Source organism: Strix uralensis, chromosome 34, assembly GCF_047716275.1.
Source record: "Strix uralensis isolate ZFMK-TIS-50842 chromosome 34, bStrUra1, whole genome shotgun sequence".
Classification (NCBI taxonomy): domain Eukaryota; kingdom Metazoa; phylum Chordata; class Aves; order Strigiformes; family Strigidae; genus Strix; species Strix uralensis.
The window spans coordinates 2,268,722-2,289,058 of record NC_134005.1 but is presented as its reverse complement, the minus strand read 5'-3'; positions in this window follow the sequence as shown (position 1 = coordinate 2,289,058).

Here is a 20,337-nt window from a genome sequence, read left to right as displayed (position 1 = left end):
CCTTACGGATCGGGGATCGATGGGTATCCCCGAGAAATCCTCGGTGCCGGCTGGAACCAATCAGGTCCCCGACTCCTCCGGTCTCTCTCAGCGAGGTCCCATCTGGGTCGCCAGAAACTGTTACCGAAAAACTCGGAATAAAACTTATCAACACCAATTTGATGTAGATAAGCAGACACTTCTTTATTGACGGCCGGGTGCGCGGGTGAATCCTTTCACCAACGACGCACACCATGCACCAAAATCATACATCTTATATAGAACTCTTTCATACATACTCATTATGTATTCATGCATAAACATAACAATTCCTGGAAATCATTATCATACTCTCCTCCTATTTCCGATTCTGCGCCGTAGAGTCCAGAAACACCTGGAAATGGGTCTGGGGTGTAATGTGAGTCGGTGGGTAATGAGTCGGTGGTCGCGATCTCCCCCTGTCGGAATTACCTATTGCCTGAGGACACTGTTTCTTGGCTTAAACTTACATGTTGCTTCAGCCGATTTCCCCATTTTCCCATTAATTTGGATTCTGACATCTCTCTGCATTCTTTCAGGTTATTAAATACCTTATAAGTAAAAGTTATATATATAAATCATCTTGAATCTTAAGCCTGTTATCTAGTTCTAAATGTTCCTACTAGGTGATTCTGACCAATTCTTTCGGCCTTGGTACAGGGCTGTACAAGGGAGTTCGTAGTAGCCTTGGTTCCTGTATAGAGTGCAAATGCAGCATAGGATTTTTACTAAATATCTTCTATATTCCTATTAAAACTAAACAAATTAATACTAATCTATATTAAATCAATAACATATCAAATCAGTAACACATGGAGGAAAAAACCATGGCACAGCTAGCACAGGGCACAAATGGGGCCAACCCAGTGTGGTGCACGGCACTGCCTGCAGGGCATGGCTGGCTTGCTGCCTTTGGGGAGTTGAAGGATGGCACTGACTTTTTTCCCAGTGTGCTTTTTCTTCAGCTACTTCAAGTGCAGTAATGATTACGTAGCATGTTTTTAATGCCCTTGTGGAGAAAAGCAGACATAATTGCATGGCCCAAAAGAGCTTAGCATGTACGTACTGATGAGTAATAATATCTCTTGGCTCAGAACTGATTTTCTGGGGGGGGCATTGTCAAGAGGAAGAGGGCAACATGTGCTTCAAGCCACACTCAAACACAGTGGCTTCTGAAATATGACATAGAAGGATCTGGTCCCTAGTTACCTCCCCTCTTTCTTGGGATAAAATTATGTACTTTAAATCCTTTTCTCTTGTACTCCAAAACTGGCCTAAATGAAGGAACTGAGGCAGAGGTCTTCTTATTCCTTCCTCATGCTTGGAGTCCCATGGAAGTGACTCTAACCAGATGGAGAAATAGTGGTTCCCCCTACACCTCTACTGCCACACATAGACAAATGTTCATGCCTGGACCTGTGTAAAGAATTCTGACAACTTTGAAAAACATGCTTGGGATGGTGATGGACTTTTCCCTCTGAGTGGTGAAGTATCACATGGATTCACTATAGATTCCTGGTGCTGTTCAGGCTTTCTTGTAGTGCAGGCAATAGTGTCTTCACAATTGCAGAATTTAAGAACTGTACTTTCTTCCTTTGCTTAGCTGATTAGAAAAATGTAAAAGCGGCCGACAGCTGCAGAAGGCAGACAGCCTGTCAGCCACCAGACGCTTACTCTTATTATCGAGCTGTGGCTACGTAGCAAGGGATGAAGCATTCGAATGTACAGACAATGTTTTCTCACTAACAAGGTGCAGAAGAGATCTTAATTCTGTTTAAGCATTTGATTTTCTGTCTTGTCTTCCTGATGCAGTCTCCCAGAAAATGGATCCTGAGAAGAGATGCAAGTGGCTCTGAACTCAGGTGTTGCGGCTGACATGACGAATCTCATTTACTGACGTTATTTCAAGTCCAGTCCTGATGCATTTGGCTATTTCAGTTCATGTTTTCATACTAGTGGAGCTGTGGGATTCTGAGTGCCCTGAAAGGGCTTTTCACTTACAAGAATGTCTGGGAACTTGCATGTCACTTTGAAGGCCAGCTTGCTTGATGTCAGTGAGCATTGCCGTTTGCAATTGCCTGCTGAGCCAAGGATACATCTTTATTACTTACTCTAGTAGAGGCACTAGGAGAAGCCCTGATTGCTTTCCAACGGCTTTTACTTGGATTTCTCTAAATGATTTCTTTTGAGCCTGCTTTTGGTATAGCTGTGTTAAAAGGGCTGAGACTCATCCCACCTCCCTGAGGCATTTCAGTTGGGACTAGAGCTGCCCCAGATACAGTGCGCTCCTGTGTTAATGCCAGAGGGCTGAACTGAGAAATGGAGACTCTGTTACACTGGGCAATGTCAGAGGAATGGTTTCACTAGGAGAAGGAACTTGTTACCTAGGTAAATGCAGCAATATGATTTAGCTGCTTAGGCATTCCTATCTTGGACAGCTTGCATGCATTTAGCACAGCTCCGCTGCCTCTGCCTACTTGTCAGAACAGCTTGGAAAGCTGCCCTAGCAACATTTTGTACCTATGGCAGACATGTAATCCTCTTGTACAGACTGGGTGAACGCTGAGTATATTGTTCTTCAATCAAAGAAAGCTTAACAGAATTTTGGACGAAGCTACGGCAGTGGTGGGGTATATGCACGTATCAGCTGATCTAATTAGTGCTAATATTTTGCCAGACATGTCAAAGTCACTTTCCTAAAGCATTACTAAAAAATAGAAATCCGCTTCTGTTGCATTCATTTCGTTTGCTGGATTTGCATCATCTGTAAGCTAAATCGGATGCCTCAGCTGTGCCACTTTAATCTTTGAGGAAAAGCAGTGTTCAACCGTGTGCCCACCAAAGCAAGAGAGACATCCATTTGGAACTGATACAGCTGAGGCACTGCTGAAGAATTCTGTATTAATGCTTAGCCTGTCATAGCCACAGCGTGTCTGGAGGCTGTAAGTCGGTCAAGCAGTGCTCTGTTTGAAAATAATGTCCTAAAATCAGGTACTGCTAAAAAGCAGTTCTGTAACGTTCCAGAATCAGACAGTTGAAGGAAGGACACAAGCTGAATAGGGAGCTCTTCTCCCTCGACCCTGCTGATGTGATTGTTCAGACTGATCTGTGAGTGAGAGACTGTATTGAGAACAAGGTGGAGCTGCTGTTAGACAAAATTCAACTTCCATTGCAGCAAGAATAGCACAGTTGGAATTGAACTTTCTTACCAGCAAAACCCATATTGATCATTGTCTTGAATATAATTGTAAATACCTTTGAGCAGCTGTGAAGGGCCAGTGAAGCAATGGGCACTTGTTTTGCTCTAATGCGAAAATGCAGAAAGTGATATTTGATATCCCTTGAGACTTAAAATGCGACAGAAACTGAAAATAAAGAATTCCTTAGGAATAGTTGCAGTACAGGGTTGTCTTTAATTTACAATTAGCAAAGTGTTCTTTAGTAAAGGCAGTTTTCTGGAGCAGTCTGGTATTCAGCTGAGTTTGCCAGTGTATCCCTACCGTGTGGTGTTACCAAGGTAAAAGCCAGCACTGCAGTGCTGTGCTAGGGCCCCTGCACAAGGCACAGTCACTCGGTTGAACGCTGCTGAAATGAACACAGCTTAGGGAGGCGTGTAAAGCGATGGCCACGCTGGGGCCACAACTGCATCGCTTGGAAATGCCTGGAGCTGGGCTGCCTTGTGACTGTGTTTTGATGACTGTCGTGTGAATAAGTGATGAAAAGAGTGGTGGACCAGATAGGTTGAGTCTTCAGTCAGTGCTTTCACATGAAGGGGAGTTCCCAAAGCTTTTTTCCTGCAGGAGGAGTTGGGTTGGAATGACCTACTCCTCTTTGAATTTCCTGTCCTTTGTATTTATCATACTCAAATATAATTTGCCAAACAGTAACCCGAGGTCTCGGTATCGGTGTGATACTGTGCTCCAGACTGTTTAAACTTCGCTTTTCCATTTTTAGCTGCCCATCTCTTCTCTCTACAGTTCTTTACGACTGATGCCAAGTGACACCCTATGAGCCATGAGGCAATTTTGAAATAGAAATTTATTGTTGGGATTGACAAGGGCCTGTTCTTGCTGCTTTGTGGTTTTTTTTGACTTCTGATAATGTCAAGAATCAATTCAGCTTGGAACCTGGAAATAGCTTGTATGACTGTGGGTAACTTGTTTTAGCTGGCTTTTTGCTTCTGCTTTCTATCTTCTCCCTTTGGGGCAGCTGATGATGGGAACCACAACTGGAAACTGGGAATCACAGTAATATCCATCATCCAATGACATTCATCTTGCAGAAAGTACCAGGAAGAGTAATGTCAGAAATAAATTCAGTTTCATATCACCTGAAGGACAGTTAGAAGCTTCATTATGATTTAAAAGGACATCTTTTTTTACTGGAATCTTTTTGCACTCTATTCTTTTGTAGTCAGTGGTGGTTTCTTTTGATACAGTCAGTAGTGGTTTCTTCTGATAGTATCGTGTCTTATTCTCTGGGATGGGAATGCATTAGGGGATGTGGTATCCCATGGCAGTCAGCTCCAGGTAATAGGCACACTAACTTCGGAAGTCCTTGTTAATTAACAGAGTCTTGCTGCGGAAGCTGAGGAAAGCTGTTCCTGTGGATTGTACTGCAGTGCACAGCAGGCCTCTTGCTGGCCCTTACTGCAGTGTGCTGGTGACAGCTGCTGCTGGAGTTGCTTTTCCAAGTTTAGCTTCATGTTCGGGAATGTCATGCATGTGCGTGACATCAAAGCAGCCTGTAGGAGTGACTGCTGAAGGCTACATGCATCACACCGTTATTCACACTAGAGGTGAGACCTCGTGTGAAAGCTGTTTCAGTCAGTTAGCCAGGTGAGAGCTGGTGGACTTTTTAACCCTTGCTGGCAGTTTTTGGGCAGAACTGGGAGTTAACAGTTCATGGGACATGGAAAAATTATAAACCAAGTCTCTCCTATGAACTTGGTAATATCAGTTGTGCTGGTATTGTAGGAGTTACTAGGAGACTATGGAAACACTCAAATGCCTGCACTACGCTGTTGTTCCTTTGCTTGCAGCATCAGCTTGTCTTGTTCAGCTGCCGTTCACCAGCTTCAGCTGCTGAATTCCACTACACCTCGAGCTAAGTGCTTGGCTGCCTGTTTTATTTTTCTTGTGTTTGGGTCAACTATAGAAAAGATGTCTGAAGACATGACATATGCAGGAAACAGCGGCACAGAAGGATGATGTAAGTTGCATATAAAATCTGAGAGCTGAACCTTTAGCAGGTCACATCATCACAGGGTGCTCGAGGTCCGCTGCAGCCATTTGTACGGCCGTTAGGAAATACCATGGAATGGGTCTAGAACATTGGAGACTTGGTGTGATTTGCCTCAAGGTTGCATTTTCTAGTGTCTTTTCCTTTCCTGCACCTTCCTGACATAATGCGTTGTGCCAGGGCTGCAGTGTCTTCTTTGTAGTGCTGCTCTTAGGAGAGCACTGAATTGCTTTTAATTTGTGTCCTGATGAAAGGTGCCAGACAGGTAGTTCTGGAAGGAGAAGTTACTTTTTAAGTAGGGGAAATTCCCTGTCTATCCCAAAGGCACCCTAGACAGAGAGCTACCCCCAAGTTGTTCTACACGTGTCCTCATTTTCTTGCTTTCTTTCCTGCCTTTCCTTTGCAGTTGCTTGGGTCTTGTACACTGAACTGACACTCATGAGGTTCTGGGTTTTGTGCATATAAATTTTTCTTAATACCTGTTCCTATTTTCCACGATAGTCGTTGTCTCTCTGTCTGCCTCTTTACGGTGGAGTTTCATGTTGCCAAGGCACGTGGCCTGTTTGACTACTCTGCACTGGAGACTTCATCCAGCCTCACAGTGTGCTGGACACTCGAGACCAGAGGTGGATTTATATGCCTGATGGTGTGACCTCTCTGCTCCTGCCAGGCTGATGCTCAGCCCTGTCTGGTGAGAGGTAGGTGCCATCTGCTGCAGCTGCTTAAGTGGGATGTGGGAGTGATGTGGAAGACTTCTGACACGTACTGGATTGTCTCCAGTTAATGCTAGTGTCTTTGAGAATACTTGTCTTCTGGGATCTGGCCTAGGATTCCAGCACTCACTCTGCACAGCATGCTAGAGAGACAGCAGATGGTGATGCCTTCTGTGCCATTCTAATCTGCTGTGAGCTTGGGCCAGTGACCTAGAAGGGATGGGCTCTGGGATGGTTTGCCTGCTGTCTGTGGCAATCTACCCACAAGTGCCCTTCTATCGCTGTGGAGAAAGTCTCATTGAAGAGATTACATGGATTTCACAATGGGTGATACCTGATACAGTGTTACTGGCCTAAGAGGGAGAGGGTTTAGACTGCTTTGAAACGAGCAGGCTTTGAAGGCAAACCATCTGTGTGTCTGCATAGCTCTAACCTTCCCAACTGCAGCTTAGTTTCTAGTATATACACAAGCTTTCAAAAGCATCTTTGATTAATACATTAAACATCCTGGGGACCTGTCCAAATTCAAACTATTTAATGGCAACTATCATCACAGGGCTTCTTCCTCCTTTTTTTCCTTCCAGTTTACCCCTCAACTTTCCCCTGGGGCGTAAAGCAGAGCTGGCAAGCTTTGGAGAGGCTGGAACAGTGGCAGGTTCTCCTTGCAGCACAACCTGCTGCTGTTGGCATGAAACTTGGAAGTAGATGTGGCTCTGATATGGCTGCAGGATCACGTTACTACTTGGGTTCATTTGTAGTGTATCAGCCCTTGGCTGCTTATCAGCTTCATGCTTTAAAATGTTGGAGACACAGAGGGAAGGAAAAACAAATACTGCAAAGTGTGTTGCAATAACTGTGTAAAGAATAGCTGGTCACACACAGGAAATAAAACAAGTTGTCTGATCCAGTTAAGCCTCTGGTTGGTTGCCACATCTGCAGTGACTTATAGTGCTAAGGGACATGATTAGGTGTTTAGAAATACTCGCTTTAAAGTCACTAGAGCAGAAAATAAAAGGATTTTACTAGAATTGCACAGATTCATGCACCTTGTCCCTCTACATTCCTTTTAGCTGCCCAGGCGCAGGAGTAATGCCTTGTAAGGATGCAAAGCAGCATTGCCCAGAGGCCGCCTCTGTGACTACCCGGAGGTTTAGTTCTGCTTGCTGCAATTGTGCAGGCAGTCTGGGGAGCTGCTGCGTGATGCCTCGGTCTGCGTTATCCCCACAGTGGGTGTGCAGGCTAGTTTGTGCCAAAGAACAGCCATGAGTCCAGGCCTAGGAACAGGTTTCCCCTTAGCAGTGAAGCCAAGTGGGTACATTTGAATGTCTGTCTGAAACCAGCAGGCTTACAGGTTTGTGTGCACATATTAGTGGGTTTCCTCCTCCTTCCATTGAACTCTTTGAACGATTGGGTGGCGGAAAGGAAAAGTGGAGAGGGCACTGCACCTTGGGTGGGAGGGGAAAAAAAATCCAAGGCATCCTTGTTTTCTGATGCTCAATCAGTATAAATCATGATCTGCCAATGCTCTGGCCCTGTGTACATTAGTTTCGAACTCAACTCACCTTCAAGGTTAAGCACGAAGATGAACACACGGAAAAGATAGATAGCATGCTGAGTAACAAACATGCTTCTGGTAGGGGTATTCAGATCATGCTATCGGACAAAATGTTGTTGTCAGTGTTTCTCAGCATATGAATGCTGCTCAGTATAAAGAGCAGCTCGTACTGTTACTGGTGGTGTGATATGGGAACCACTGGTGCAAGTTCTGGTAAACAGCAGCAGAATTGGTGTTAAAGACTAAGGCAAGGAACGAGACTTTGGTTAGGCGTGCAAGATACAGATACTGTAAAACTACATGCTTTTTGTGATTGCCTGTGCCTTCTGACTCAGAAATAGGGAACTGGATAGTAGCAGTGAAAGAGTTCTGCAATGGATCTCTCTTGTGGGGTCAATAGGCTGTAAGGTCTGTGTTCCACTGCTTGGCAAGGCAGCGACACGGAATGCTGAGAAAGCAGGAGGGAGCTGAGCACTGCAGAGCTGAGCTTCAGGGACTTCTCTGCTGGCATACAAGGCGTAGGGCTGGCAGGTTTGTCTGGGTGGTGACAGGAAGGCTGGGATCCGAGAGCAGCAGTGGCTGTGCTGGCTGTTAGATGGCATTTGCCTCTGTTACAGCAGTGTCCCAGGTTTGAAGGGATGGATGCCTTCCTGACAGACCTTGTTCTCCCTGCTTTAACAAAAGCGAGTTGCCTGCTCCTTTCTGGCTATAAAAGATATTGGGGCTGCTGTTTGTACCTACTTAAAGTTTATCTTGTGCTTTTAGTCTCATCACATTAGTAAGTTGTTAGAGCAAGGCACAGAAGAAAAGAGGGGGAGGGGGAGGTCTGTGGAAAGAGAAGTAAGTAGGAAACAGCCAGAATTCCATTTCAGTTCTTTAGCTAAAAGTTTTGTGGGCCTGGTAGTTTGGAATGAGCTTCTGATCCATGTGAGCAGTCGCTGTGTTAGTCGTAGTGCCAGAGGGCTGAGCAGTGCTTCCTGCTGCTGAGGCCTGGACAAACAGACCGGTGGAACTCCTGCCAGCCAGTGGCTTGGAGCGCTTTGTGCTTGCTGCAGGACCTCAGCCAGGTCAGAGCTCACCGGTGCTTTGAGTGGGGACACTGGGAAACTGAATACCATCATGTTGTTTTTCTGTGTTGGGATATCTAAAACAAATTCAGATCTGGGGGAAAAAAGTCTCAATGGGCTACTTGAAACATCATCCTCTCTTTTTGGGTAAAGCATTTTGGCTTTGAAATAAGGCCTTAGTATAGTAGTTTACGTACGCATAGCTGGAGGAGGTTTGTCCCAGGGCGAGGAGTGCTGGCCATAGATAGATAGATAGATAGCAGTGTTTGTAGAAGGATGTGAGTGCACGTATGTCAGTAGTTAATTTCACTTTGGTTTTAACCTGTTTTTTTGATACTTAAGAGCATAAATCCCCCAGAAAGTCTTACCTGGAGGTCTTTCAGGGCTGAGCAGGACACACTGTATTAAATTTACTGCTGGAACTTTCTTAGATGTTTCTCCTGAATGGTGTTTGCTGATTTTACTGGGTACCTACTGTGACAAACACATCAGGCTGCCTTGATATTCCACAAGTTTGGCTTGTGTGTTCTTTTTCTGCTCTAGGCCCATGGCCAAAAGAGCTAACATTTGTGTTGTGCCCAAGTGGAAAATCAGTACCCTTAAGGCAATGGTTCAACTATGCTGTGGCATAACTCATCCTGCAGAGAGAACAGCCCGCTGGAATGATTCCCGGACTTCCTGACAGGTTGGCAGTGGCCTCAGGGCGTCTTGTAATCACTGATCTCTCTCCTTGCTGCCAGAGGGGTGAATTTCTGGATGAATGGCCACCTTTTCAGTGAAACCCTGTCCCACCCACCATGGGAACACGACATTTCTGCAGTGACTTAGCTCTCACCGCTGTGCTGATCTCTTGCCAAACAAATCACCTGCAAGTGGAATTGCCTGGGGTTGGCACCTACCAGGCACAGAGAGAAGGTTTTTCTGCGCTGGCTTTTTTTCTGTTTGACAAGTGTTAATACTTAAGTTTGTATGCTCTACACAAAGCACAAGTATCCCTAGCATTAAAGTATTTCTTGAAGGTCCATACTCAGTGTTTATGGTGAAATAATCTTTTGGCTACCCTGTTTGACAGGGAAAAGTATAAACATTCTTTAGGATGCCTGCTGTCATCAAACACTCAGCACGCTTCTAACAAGTTATTCAAGTACATCTTTTCCTAAGAAGTTATAAGAACAGAAGATGCATTAAGACAATAAAGGAGGTGAAGAGGTAAGGGATTAGTTTATCAAAGAGACTTGGGAGAGAGGTGTTGCTATTAATTGTCATTATTGCTTGTATTGCTGAAGAAAACTCAGAAATCGAATGAGTCCTGTGTGTTAAACTCTTTTTGATGATGAGGCTTGTTTTACTTGCTATGTTCAAAATGAAGTTCTGAAGAAATTAAAGCCTAAGAAAATGCTGATGTCAGTTGTAAATCCTGTTCTTAGGGCTGTTTGCTTGCTGTGTAAGAGTTGTGTGGTTTGAGTCGTGCTGCAGGCAAGCATGCTAGAAAGCTAGGTATTTATAGATAATTTGCCAACATGCAAAGTGTCTTCCTGTTCAGTCTGTTGGGTGAGCATGAAGGTCAGGATGAGAGGGCCTGTGGAGTTTCCTAGTGCAAGGATGGGAAGAAGAGAAATCTGCAGATGACAGTGGTGCAGGAAGTGCTAATGGAGAACTCAGTTCAGCAAAGTCCTCCCCAGAGTAGGCAGGACATGTGCCAAGAAGGGAGGGAATAGGGGTGGAAAGCGACTCTACCTAGAAGGTCATTACAGAAGCAGGTGAAGATAATAGTTGTGTACTGAAGAGTTTTGAAGAGAGGAATCTAAGAAGATTCACTTCACTTTCAGAAGTGAAATGAGTTCTTCATGCGCTATAAAACTGGAAAGGCTGTAACCTAGTCTGTAGAGCGTGTGGGCCAAAAGATACCTGGAAATTAATTTGTTTTTACAGTAGCATTTTTAGTTTAGAAAGCCATCTAATCTTCACCGTATCTTTTGGCAGTGGTGGGCGTTCACGTTATTCGAGTTTTAAGTTGTGCTGCTGTAAACCCAGTGAAATCTAGACCCAGGGCATTTGTATGTCTTAGTTCCAAAGTCCATCAAGGAAATTCATGGTGACAAAACCTGGACACAGGTAGATTGGGCAAAATTAGATGGATCTTTGGTCTCCTGGCCAAAGGTATGAGACTTTGAGCACTTGGACCTATGAACAGAAGCAAATGAGGTTCTGTTCCTACTGACCCCTTTGTTGTTATTGCTGTGTTTGTGATAAACCGGTGGCTTCTTTTGCCAGAAGGGTGGTGGTGATCTGATTTCTGTGGTGGGCAACTGATGTTGCAGGGCTGCACAGGGAAATATGTTCAGTGTTTGTGTGCAGTTTGCCTCTAGGCAATGGTGTGGGGTTTTTTCTTGAACTGCTTTAAGAACTGTAAACATCTGTTGTACTGTGAAAATGCATGTAGGAAGTAAACTTGAAATCCTTGTGATCTTCACTTTTTTCCTTGTGTCTGGAAAATTTGTTGCTCATATGGACGTGGTGGTTAAATACCATTTACATCCTACTGTGACAGTAACATAAGTATCATGGCAACAAAATGTGCTCCGGGCATATTAAGGGAACGGTATAAAGGTGGCAAACTTTAGAAAATAACGGATCTTCTGTGCACTATTTCTGCTTGCTGTTTAACTGTTGCAAGGCAATCCATAGCTTTGGAGTCATTGCTTTGGTCAATAGTCGAGAGCCATGCGAGGGCCTGGTGGTAAAAAAAAAAAAAAAAAAAAACAAAAACAAAAAACAACAAACCAATTCTGTTAGCTCAGCCAGCTCCTCATGAGCACTTTGTGCCCTGCTTTCCACTCGCTCTTCATGGCTGTATTGCTACTGGGGAGAAGGGGTATGTGAAAGATGTCTTTGAAAACAACCCACAAACTTAGTAAAGCTGCGGCTGCTTCCCAGCAGTGAAGTGGGGCAGGTTGTTGGGAGCAGAAGAGGGTTCGTTTTGGTTCTCTGCTCTTTTATTGTTCTTTCAGCAGTCTGGTTTCAATGCATCACTTACATTACTTCACTCCTGTTGTGACCAGGAACTGGTGCTTCAGTGGCAATCACAAATACTGGATCTTTTCGATCTGTTTGCACAATAAATTGTGCCGGGTTGAATAGGCAGTGTTAGAATTGGTGCTTGGGAGAATCAACTTGAAAATGAAGTTTATTGCATGTGTGAGTATCTGAACAGTCAATTCTTGCTCAGTTTGAACAAAAGCGTATTTTGTTTTCTACTTGGAAGTTCAAAGCATGGAGCCTTGGAGTTCAGCACTAGAGTCACTGAAGCTGCTTCCCCTGCCCCAAGCCCCTGTATGTGTTTTTACCTGGATCTTTCATCCCTGCTTGGAAGCTTGTGGGCTTACAGGTGAGAAATCTAGCCTTATGCTCTGACAGCCCTCTGGGTTTTGAACGGAGCTGAACAAGTCCAGATGCAGAGCATTTGCTTACAGCAGAGGGAGTAGACTGCCAATTAATGCAAAACTTGCCTGGTGTGGTCAGTAGTCTACTGTTATGCAAAGCATAGTTATGCTTGGGGGCATCCCTTTGTTTGAATGAATGTTGTTTGAGTAACCAAAGAGGTAAGGGATGGTGTATGCTAAAGGGGATTTATGAGACTGTAAGACTCAGGAATGAGTTCAGGTGCTGAATTCGGACAGCCATACATTGGGAGGTAGCCAGGGTGCAGTTTTACTTGCCCTCTCTTAGGTGAGATGGTGCGTGCACCCTTAAACCCACTGTAGTGTTGTGCTATGGAATGTGTTTTGTAGATAATATTTTCCTGACGGAACCAGTTAGGAAAGATGGAAGGAAAAAAGCTTCTACATGATTCTTTTCTGTTCCATCTGCTGTTTCACTGTGTATATGGCCAAAATGGTTTGTACTGATGTTAGAGACTTCTCTCGTGAGCCACTGGTGATAGAGGATGGGTCAGCGAACCAAGCTAACAGCTGGTCCTGCAGCTGGTACTGCAGCATCACTATTACTGGCTTTGTAATTCTTATTACTATTTTTTATTTGGTAATATAATGGGCATGTATGAACCCTGACTGAGATCAGGCATGTTCTCCAAACGGACGGTGGAGAATTAGCCCTCAGTTTAGATAAGACAACAGCTTTCAGCAGAGGCTGCCTTTAGTTGCTTTGGAACTTGGCAAATTTGAAGGCTGAAATTTTTCTTGCTAAATGTCCAGATTATCTTAAAATTTATATTTTCTAACTCTGGAAGTTTAACTTTGTGTCTTTGTTCTTATTTATTGTAGCTTCTAAGTATCATTTCTGTGTAGTGCTTGAGTGGTATCTGAGGGCCTGTGTCAGGTACTGTCATATTCTATGCAGTGCTGTAGGTCAGGGGTTACAGGTGCTTCTTTGGAGAAGTAGTGGCGGAATGAACAGTGATTTATAAAAATAAGGGAGATCAAATTGTTCACTAAGTTGGGTGATCTGAACAGCTCACAGATGTTAAACTCTTTTGCGGCAGTTTACAAATCAGTACATTAATTAACACAATGTTGTTTGTCTAATTTTTAAGAATCTCTAGATTCATTCTGAATGCCCAGAGATGATTTCCTGTGCAGCCACTTGGAGCTTTCCATTTTGTAACTGCTGTTCAAAGGGAAGCTAATTGAAGAGGTGACTGAAATTGCTCCCATTCCTCTTTACACAAATGAGTTTTATAAAGTATGTGCTACTTATTATATTTTCTCAGCATGAAGACGTTAGAGAGACATTTCCTCCCTGGATAAGAAGGTCCGTTATATAAACCTCACTTACTACCTGAACTGTAGAAGGGTTTACATTTTTAATAGAAAAGTTATTGAACCTTTGTCTCAAATGACAGAACAGACTCTGCTGATTACTTATTTCTTTACAGCAGGTGTTGCAGAGTGTTCCCAGAAGTCATCTGTTGAAAAATCGCTGCCATACCGAAGGGAAATCTGGCCTGATTTCTGTGCTCTTGGCTGCTCTCCTCGGACTTCTGTGTCCTTCCTGCCAAAGCACTTACCCCAGGGTACAGTGAATTAGGTTTGGATATTGCTTATTTTTACTTTTGGGACGTCCTGGATTGTGACCGGCTTTTGCGTTGAACCATCGGTGTGCAGTCTGCTTCCAAGATGAGCACACAGCACACACTTGATTGCATTGTGAGGTGCCTGTTGTCTTAAAAGTACTTGTTTTCACATGCTCCGTGAAAATACTGATAGAAAGGTCTGATGCCTCTGAAGAACCCAACTGCAAATACTGCTGGTTCCAGTGTATTGGGAGCACCCACGGAGGGAGTTGCTGCTCTGGTTAAGGTGAGGTGCAGCAGCCTGAGAAGGGCTGGGGCAGGCAAGTAGTCAGGTGCTAATGAAGGTCCATTTCTTCCTTTGATTAAACCCTTTATGCCATCTCTCCCTTCTCCTGAGCAATGCTGTTGAACCACAGATAAGCAGGAACGGGGCAGGTACTTTGTTTTGTAAGCAGCTTGTATGGTTTTGTCCTCTGCTCCTGGTTGTCCCCTGTGTTTGGTTTTTTCTCAGTTGTGATTTATCTCTCTGACACTCCCCCACCTCCCTGCCTTCCCCCGAGTGGCAAATAGCAGTGTCACTGGTTGGATCACCTAGGCAGCATTTCAGGGAGCAGAACTCTTGTACCTGAATACTGCATTCAGGTTAAGCACCAAGGGCTGTTCCCAGGTACAGTTTATGAGGCATCTAAAGGAGGAGCCTGCTCAGGCTCCTTGTTAAAAAGGAGACTGTGGTTCAGCTCAGAGCTACAGCCTCTCTCTGACCTCTGGGTGTGTCATCTTGTTACAGTTCAACATATAACTGAGTTTCTGAAACAACACTTGTGAATGCTGGGAAGTGAGTTCTCTCTTTAGTCTTCTGAGCTTTCTGTTACAGGGCTGCATCCTGGTTTTAGTGCTGAGGAGCGCTCTGGCTCATGGGACAGGCTGTTTCCCTACATGTGTGCATTTCTGAATTCATACATTCTTCAGTGTTGACACTGATTCTTACCAGTGGTCTCTCGGACAGCTTTTTGATGCCAGCAGTAAATGATGGAAAAGCCCCAGTATTTTTGCTCCCAGTTGATATTCCTTTAAAAGACCACTTACAGCGGGAGTCCTCTTCACCCCATTCTTGGCTAAAGCCCTGCTTTTATTTTTGCTCATCAGGGCATTGAAAACAGGGCAGGAGTTGCTGTCTTGAGCAGTGTTTCTCACTGAAGAGGTTAACCTGAGCAGCTTTTTTTTGAAAAAGAGCTTAAAGCTGAGGGGTCCTACATACAACAGCAGCCTCCTGAATGGTGTTGACAAAATCGGGCTATTAAGTCTGGTTCTGAAAACTTCAGCTTCTCATGTGATTATTGCTTGGAATAATCCTGAAATAATAATCTCGCTTGGAAATCCTGCAGGTTCAACAGTGAAAAGAGAGTGGGACAGGGATCCTGTACTTGTACACATATTCCAAATCCATACAGTTCTAAAGATCACTGTACAAATTTTGTGGAGGAAGTAACTTGTTAGGATGAGTGAGATCAGGTTTGGGAATACTGTTTTATTTGTCAGACCCTTTTTAGTATGCCCTGTAGATGCACAGAGGTATCTCTGATGTAAATGGACAGGGTGAGGGGCTGGTGGCATACAGTGCTAGGAAAGAGCACTGAAGTTCATGGGCTAACGCTTCTCTAAAAAACTATTAGAAAGCATTTATAGTTGGCTTGATGTAGGCGTCTGGTTGTGGACGAGTTGCTGGTGCTGGCACTAGGGCATTAGTTTCCTGCTTTTTTTCTTTAAGGAAGTGGGGCTGCTCTCTGGGTGTTAGAATATCATATAAACACAAGGAGAGAAGATGTGAAATGGCACGAGATGTGGGAAAACCCTGGACAAGTAATAAACTTTGCAATTTCCTGGGCAAGCCTGTATCTGCTTTTTGGCTCCAATTCAGAAGGAAGGGATCTGGAGTCTGGGAGCTTTGTAATATTATATAATGCTCAAGAGTAAAATGCTGAGGCTCAGATTTCTGTCTCTCTTGTGGTTAAAATGGTTTAGGAGGCTTTGGCCCTGATTCAGCAAAGCACTTAAGTCTATGTGCTGCCTTATCTTATTAGTCTCAGTGGAACTATTCATGTGAATCGGACTAAGCCAGAGCTTGCTGACCTTTCTGGACCAGAGGCTTTATGATAGGTGTGGAGATGAAATGGTCAATCCTAAAACAGCTGTTGATGTAATAGTTGTACAGAAATTGAAGTATAAGCAGCGCTGAAAGCCTGGAGAGAGGATATGGTTTGATCTGTCTTGTGTGTCACCCTAGGCTAGCTTTAGAAACTTCTGACAAATGTATTTCTTGAGTTCTTAATGCTCTCTATAGAGGGAAGACAGCATAGACTCCTCCTCCAAAGTGGTGAGAAGTCAGTGCTCCAGCACTGAATCTGTTTCTAAGCACATGAAGTGACACTGTGTAGAGGAAGATCAAGTTCTCAGTTGGAGATACCGTGTGGGCTGCTGCATCTCTGGCAATGGTGTTGCCAACTTTGCTACCAGGAGTTGCCCAGTGTTAGACAACTGAATGCACTGTTGGTACCTGACCAAGAGTTTGGCTGTACTGGGTGGCCGCGTGTCTGCAGACAGCACTATTTCATACTGAGGAACGGAATGTGCATCTCCTGGTTGTGCTGGACAGTCTGCATTGAGGCTCGTGTGTTACTCAGGAGCCCCCCAAGCTCAGGGTGAATAAACTCCTGTGCTAGGTGCTAAGGGCAGCAAAACCAGCCTGCATTGTCTCCTCGAGGAAATGGGTAACTGAATTCAACGATTTATTTGGTAACTGCTTGTCATCTTTTACATGTATTTCTGCTGATGGACTCTCTGGGAAAATCATAAAAAGACCTATTTAAAATGGCAACTCACAAGACCCGTGCTTTTTTCCTAATTTGTGCTACTGATGGTATCAGAGCAACAAATGAAGAGCATCTTAGCAGTTCATGAAATGAGTGCTTTCACCTACAGAAACAGTATAGTTTTTCAAAGCAGTTACTTAACTATCAGCTTGCAGCCTGACAACAGAAGTATCTTGGTTGAGCTTTCCAACCTGTCACATGGAAACTTTCAACTGCTGTTGCTTTCCAGCTCGCTTTCCGGGGTGCTCTGGGCAAGCATGTTCTGCCGCAGGTTCCCCATGGTCAGTGTCTGCCCTCATGGATAGCAACATGTGTCTGAGGGCAGAAATGCTGCCTGCCTTCAACCCTTTCACTCAAAATCCTGTGCCTTGGATTCCTCCCTTTGAAGGTGCGGCCCTGCTTAATCTGTTTATTTAAGAGGTAGGGCATTTAGCTCTGAATTCAGATTCAGAATGGGAAAAGATGTGCTGTTCTGCCTTTTCCAGATGTATCAGGAAGCTAAGGAAAGGAGAAGAGGTGCAGCTCTGTATTCTTGTGTATTCCAGCATCCTTCTTCTTGTCTTTATAGCTGATGAGTAACAATTACTGCCCTAGTGCTCAAACTACCACATCTGTCTCCAAATGCTGTTCTTTATTTCAAGGGGTCTGACAGCACTGACAATGCAGTTGAAACCTTCATTATGCAGAAGAGCAAAGCAGATGTTAGACTTGACTTGCCCAAAGCAGTGTTTTGAACCAAAGAGAGTCGAATGATCCCAGTGAACAATTAGTCTTATTTATTGTGTATTCAAGAATAGGGCAAAAATTACTTCACTGATGTCTGCCAGCAAGTAAATGGCTGGTATGGAATTGACTTTATAGAAGGGGATAACCATTTTGGAGAGGGAAGTAGCAGCAGATGATACTACAGCAGTTACTTGTTTTGTTGTCATTCTGCTGATGTCTGGCTTGGACTGGCAGCTTTACAGCAGCCTAGCTCATTGCCAGATGCCATTATACTGCTGTAATAGTGAGGTGCAGCAGTGGTGAGGTGAGACCTCCGTGTTTCTTTAATGGCCATGGCAGGGGTGTTTTAGTACATTGGAGTTGGGAAATGACCCATTTTGAAGCCGTCTTGTCTTGGCATCCCTTCTTTCCTTCTGAGATCCTTATTTATGGCTTGCTTTGACATATGCTCATTGTAGACATAATCTGATTTTTGTAAATAAATTGTAAATCAGAGGTCTGATTGGATTGTCTCTGCTTGGAAACCCCATGGGATTAAGCATTCACCTGCCTGAACTGCTTCTTAGGTTCTTGGTTGTGTGGCACAGCTCTAAAGTTAGGTTTGGAAAACGCGTCTCTGGTTGTAGCACCTGTCATCAGACCTTCACCTACCTCACGGTAACACTGAGGCCTAGAGCACAGTAACAATTTACAGGTTCTGTCTGGATTCTCCTTGTGTCCTGGGGTTACTCACCCGTTCCAAGGCCTGAACTACATGTTCCCCTGGACAAGGAAGAAAGGGAAAGAGGAAGGAGTCTGCCCATGCTTTTTGAGTGCCAGAAGTGTGGTGTCAGGTGTGTCGCTAATCCTGATCTGGGAACGTGAAAGAAGTAGGTTGTACTCTTCTTCCAAGATCAGATTGAATTTGCAGTCCTTGAGTACTGAACTGCCATGAGACTGAGAAACCGTGTCAAGCTGATGTGAAAACTGAAGAGATTAATAAGGAACTCCAGGAGACGTGTGTTCCATTTCTCTGGATGGGAAGGCACTATGCTTTCTGAGTGCCAAAGGCGATATAAATCAGACCCAGTGGGCTGTTAAATGGTGGAGGCATGGTACAGCAGAAGAACATAACAAGTTAAATCAGCTTCCTCTTCCCTCCACCCGTTAATGCTGTTCCTTGTATCTGTATATGATGCCATCTACAGCACTCAGCTTTGTTTCTGTAAATCAGCATAACTTCTGTGCATTTTATAAATGGATTGAAAAGGTGTGCCTCTTGACAGGGTGTTTATATATCCAAAGTGAAGGACCAGTGTTACCCCTGTCCTTTTTTCGAGTAAGGTACTGTAGCTTTCCTGGTAACTTGGCTTGTGCACTGCCCTCTGCATCTGGAAGGCCTGAAAGGAACGTGCACTGAAAGCGTAGCTGGGCTTACAGCTGTTTGAGAGCTGGGAAGATCATATTGACTGATTTAGATCTATAGAGTGATATGAAGTACATGTTTTAGGTACTGGATACTAAAGGAAGTAGTCAGTACAGCAAAAACTATGAAATCTTCTGTGTAAAATAATAATGAAAGTAAACCTTTACTCAGACGTATCTTCCCAGTGTTATTTGTAATTTATCAGGTCTTAAGTCATAGAATCATAGAATGGTTTGGGCTGGAACCTTAAAAATCATCTAGTTCCAACCCCCCTGCCCTGAGCAGGGACACCTTGCACTAGCCCAGGTTGCCCAAATCCCCGTCCAACCTGGCCTTGAACCCTTCCAGGGAGGGGGCAGCCACAGCTTCTCTGGGCAACCTGTGCCAGGGCCTCCCCACCCTCACAGGGAAGAATTTCTTCCTTAGATCTAACCTAAATCTGCCCTCTTTCAGTTTAAATATGATACCCCTCACCCTATCCCTACACTCCGTGACAAAGTCCCTCCCCATCTTTCCTGTAGCCCCTTTAAGTCCTGGAAGGCCACTATCAGGTGTCCCCGAGCCTTCTCTTCTCCAGCTGAACCCCCCCAACTCTCTCAGCCTGTCCTCACAGGGGGGTGCTCCAACCCCCCGAGCATCTTCGTGGCCTCCTCTGGCCCCACTCGAGCAGGTCCGTGTCCTTCTGATGTGGAGGCCCCAGAGCTGGGCCCAGCACTGCAGGGGTGGGGTCTCACAAGAGTGCATCCCCTCGCCTGACCTGATGGTCATGCTTCTTTTCATGCAGCCCAGGATACAGTTGGCTTTCTGGGCTGCGAGCACATTTAGAATGCACTTTGATTTCAGACGTCTCATGTAAGATTTTGTAAGATGACCATCTCTGCTGCTTTAAAGTAACTTTTCTTTACGCTTGTTTCTTGGGCTTTAACAGGCCTTAAGAGCTACCACTGCTTATCCCAGGATTTAGTAATAGTATGTGGGAAATGAGGGTAACCCTGTCAAACTGAGACACTGTTGTCACGTTGGGGTGACGTGGGAGGGTGTTTATTCTGTCAGGTACCTTCCTGTGAATGTCACTTCTGAAAACACCACCACACCCGTTGGGCTGAGCTTTTCTTTAGTTTTGACCATTAAGATAATCCTCTAAAGCCCATTCCCTTCTAAATTACTGTCTCCCTGGCTAACAAGAAATGCAGAAAGCTGCTACAGTCTAGGGGAAGCTGATGCCATTCCTTCTGCACGGTCTGTGGGGTCTGTGTACATGGCACTGATACCACAAAACTGAAGAACTCAAATTACCTTTTTTTGTACTAGTTTATGCTGAGGCTTGGTAACTACCATTTTTAAATGATGTATTTTAGAGAATGGTTATTGGGTGAGTAATAAGGAAAAACAAGACCACAGGGTTCTGACAGCTCACCTTAAGAAAGTAATGGGAAAGCCTTGCTCTGAAAACGCTGCTGCAATTGTGCTTCTAGGTTATACTCTGAAGCACTGCGTGTTACCGACGGGAATTACTTGAGACCCCTAGTTTAGGTTTGACAAGGTCAGTGTCACCCACACAAAAGACAGGATTTGAGCTTTCCTTCCGTGTAAGATAAGCAGAGAACAGTACTAAAGCTACAAAAGTAATAAAGCTACTCGAAAATAAACCACTAATTTTTCTTGATTAGTCTGGCATGTTCTTGGGTAAAGGTCGTTGCCTGCTCTTTT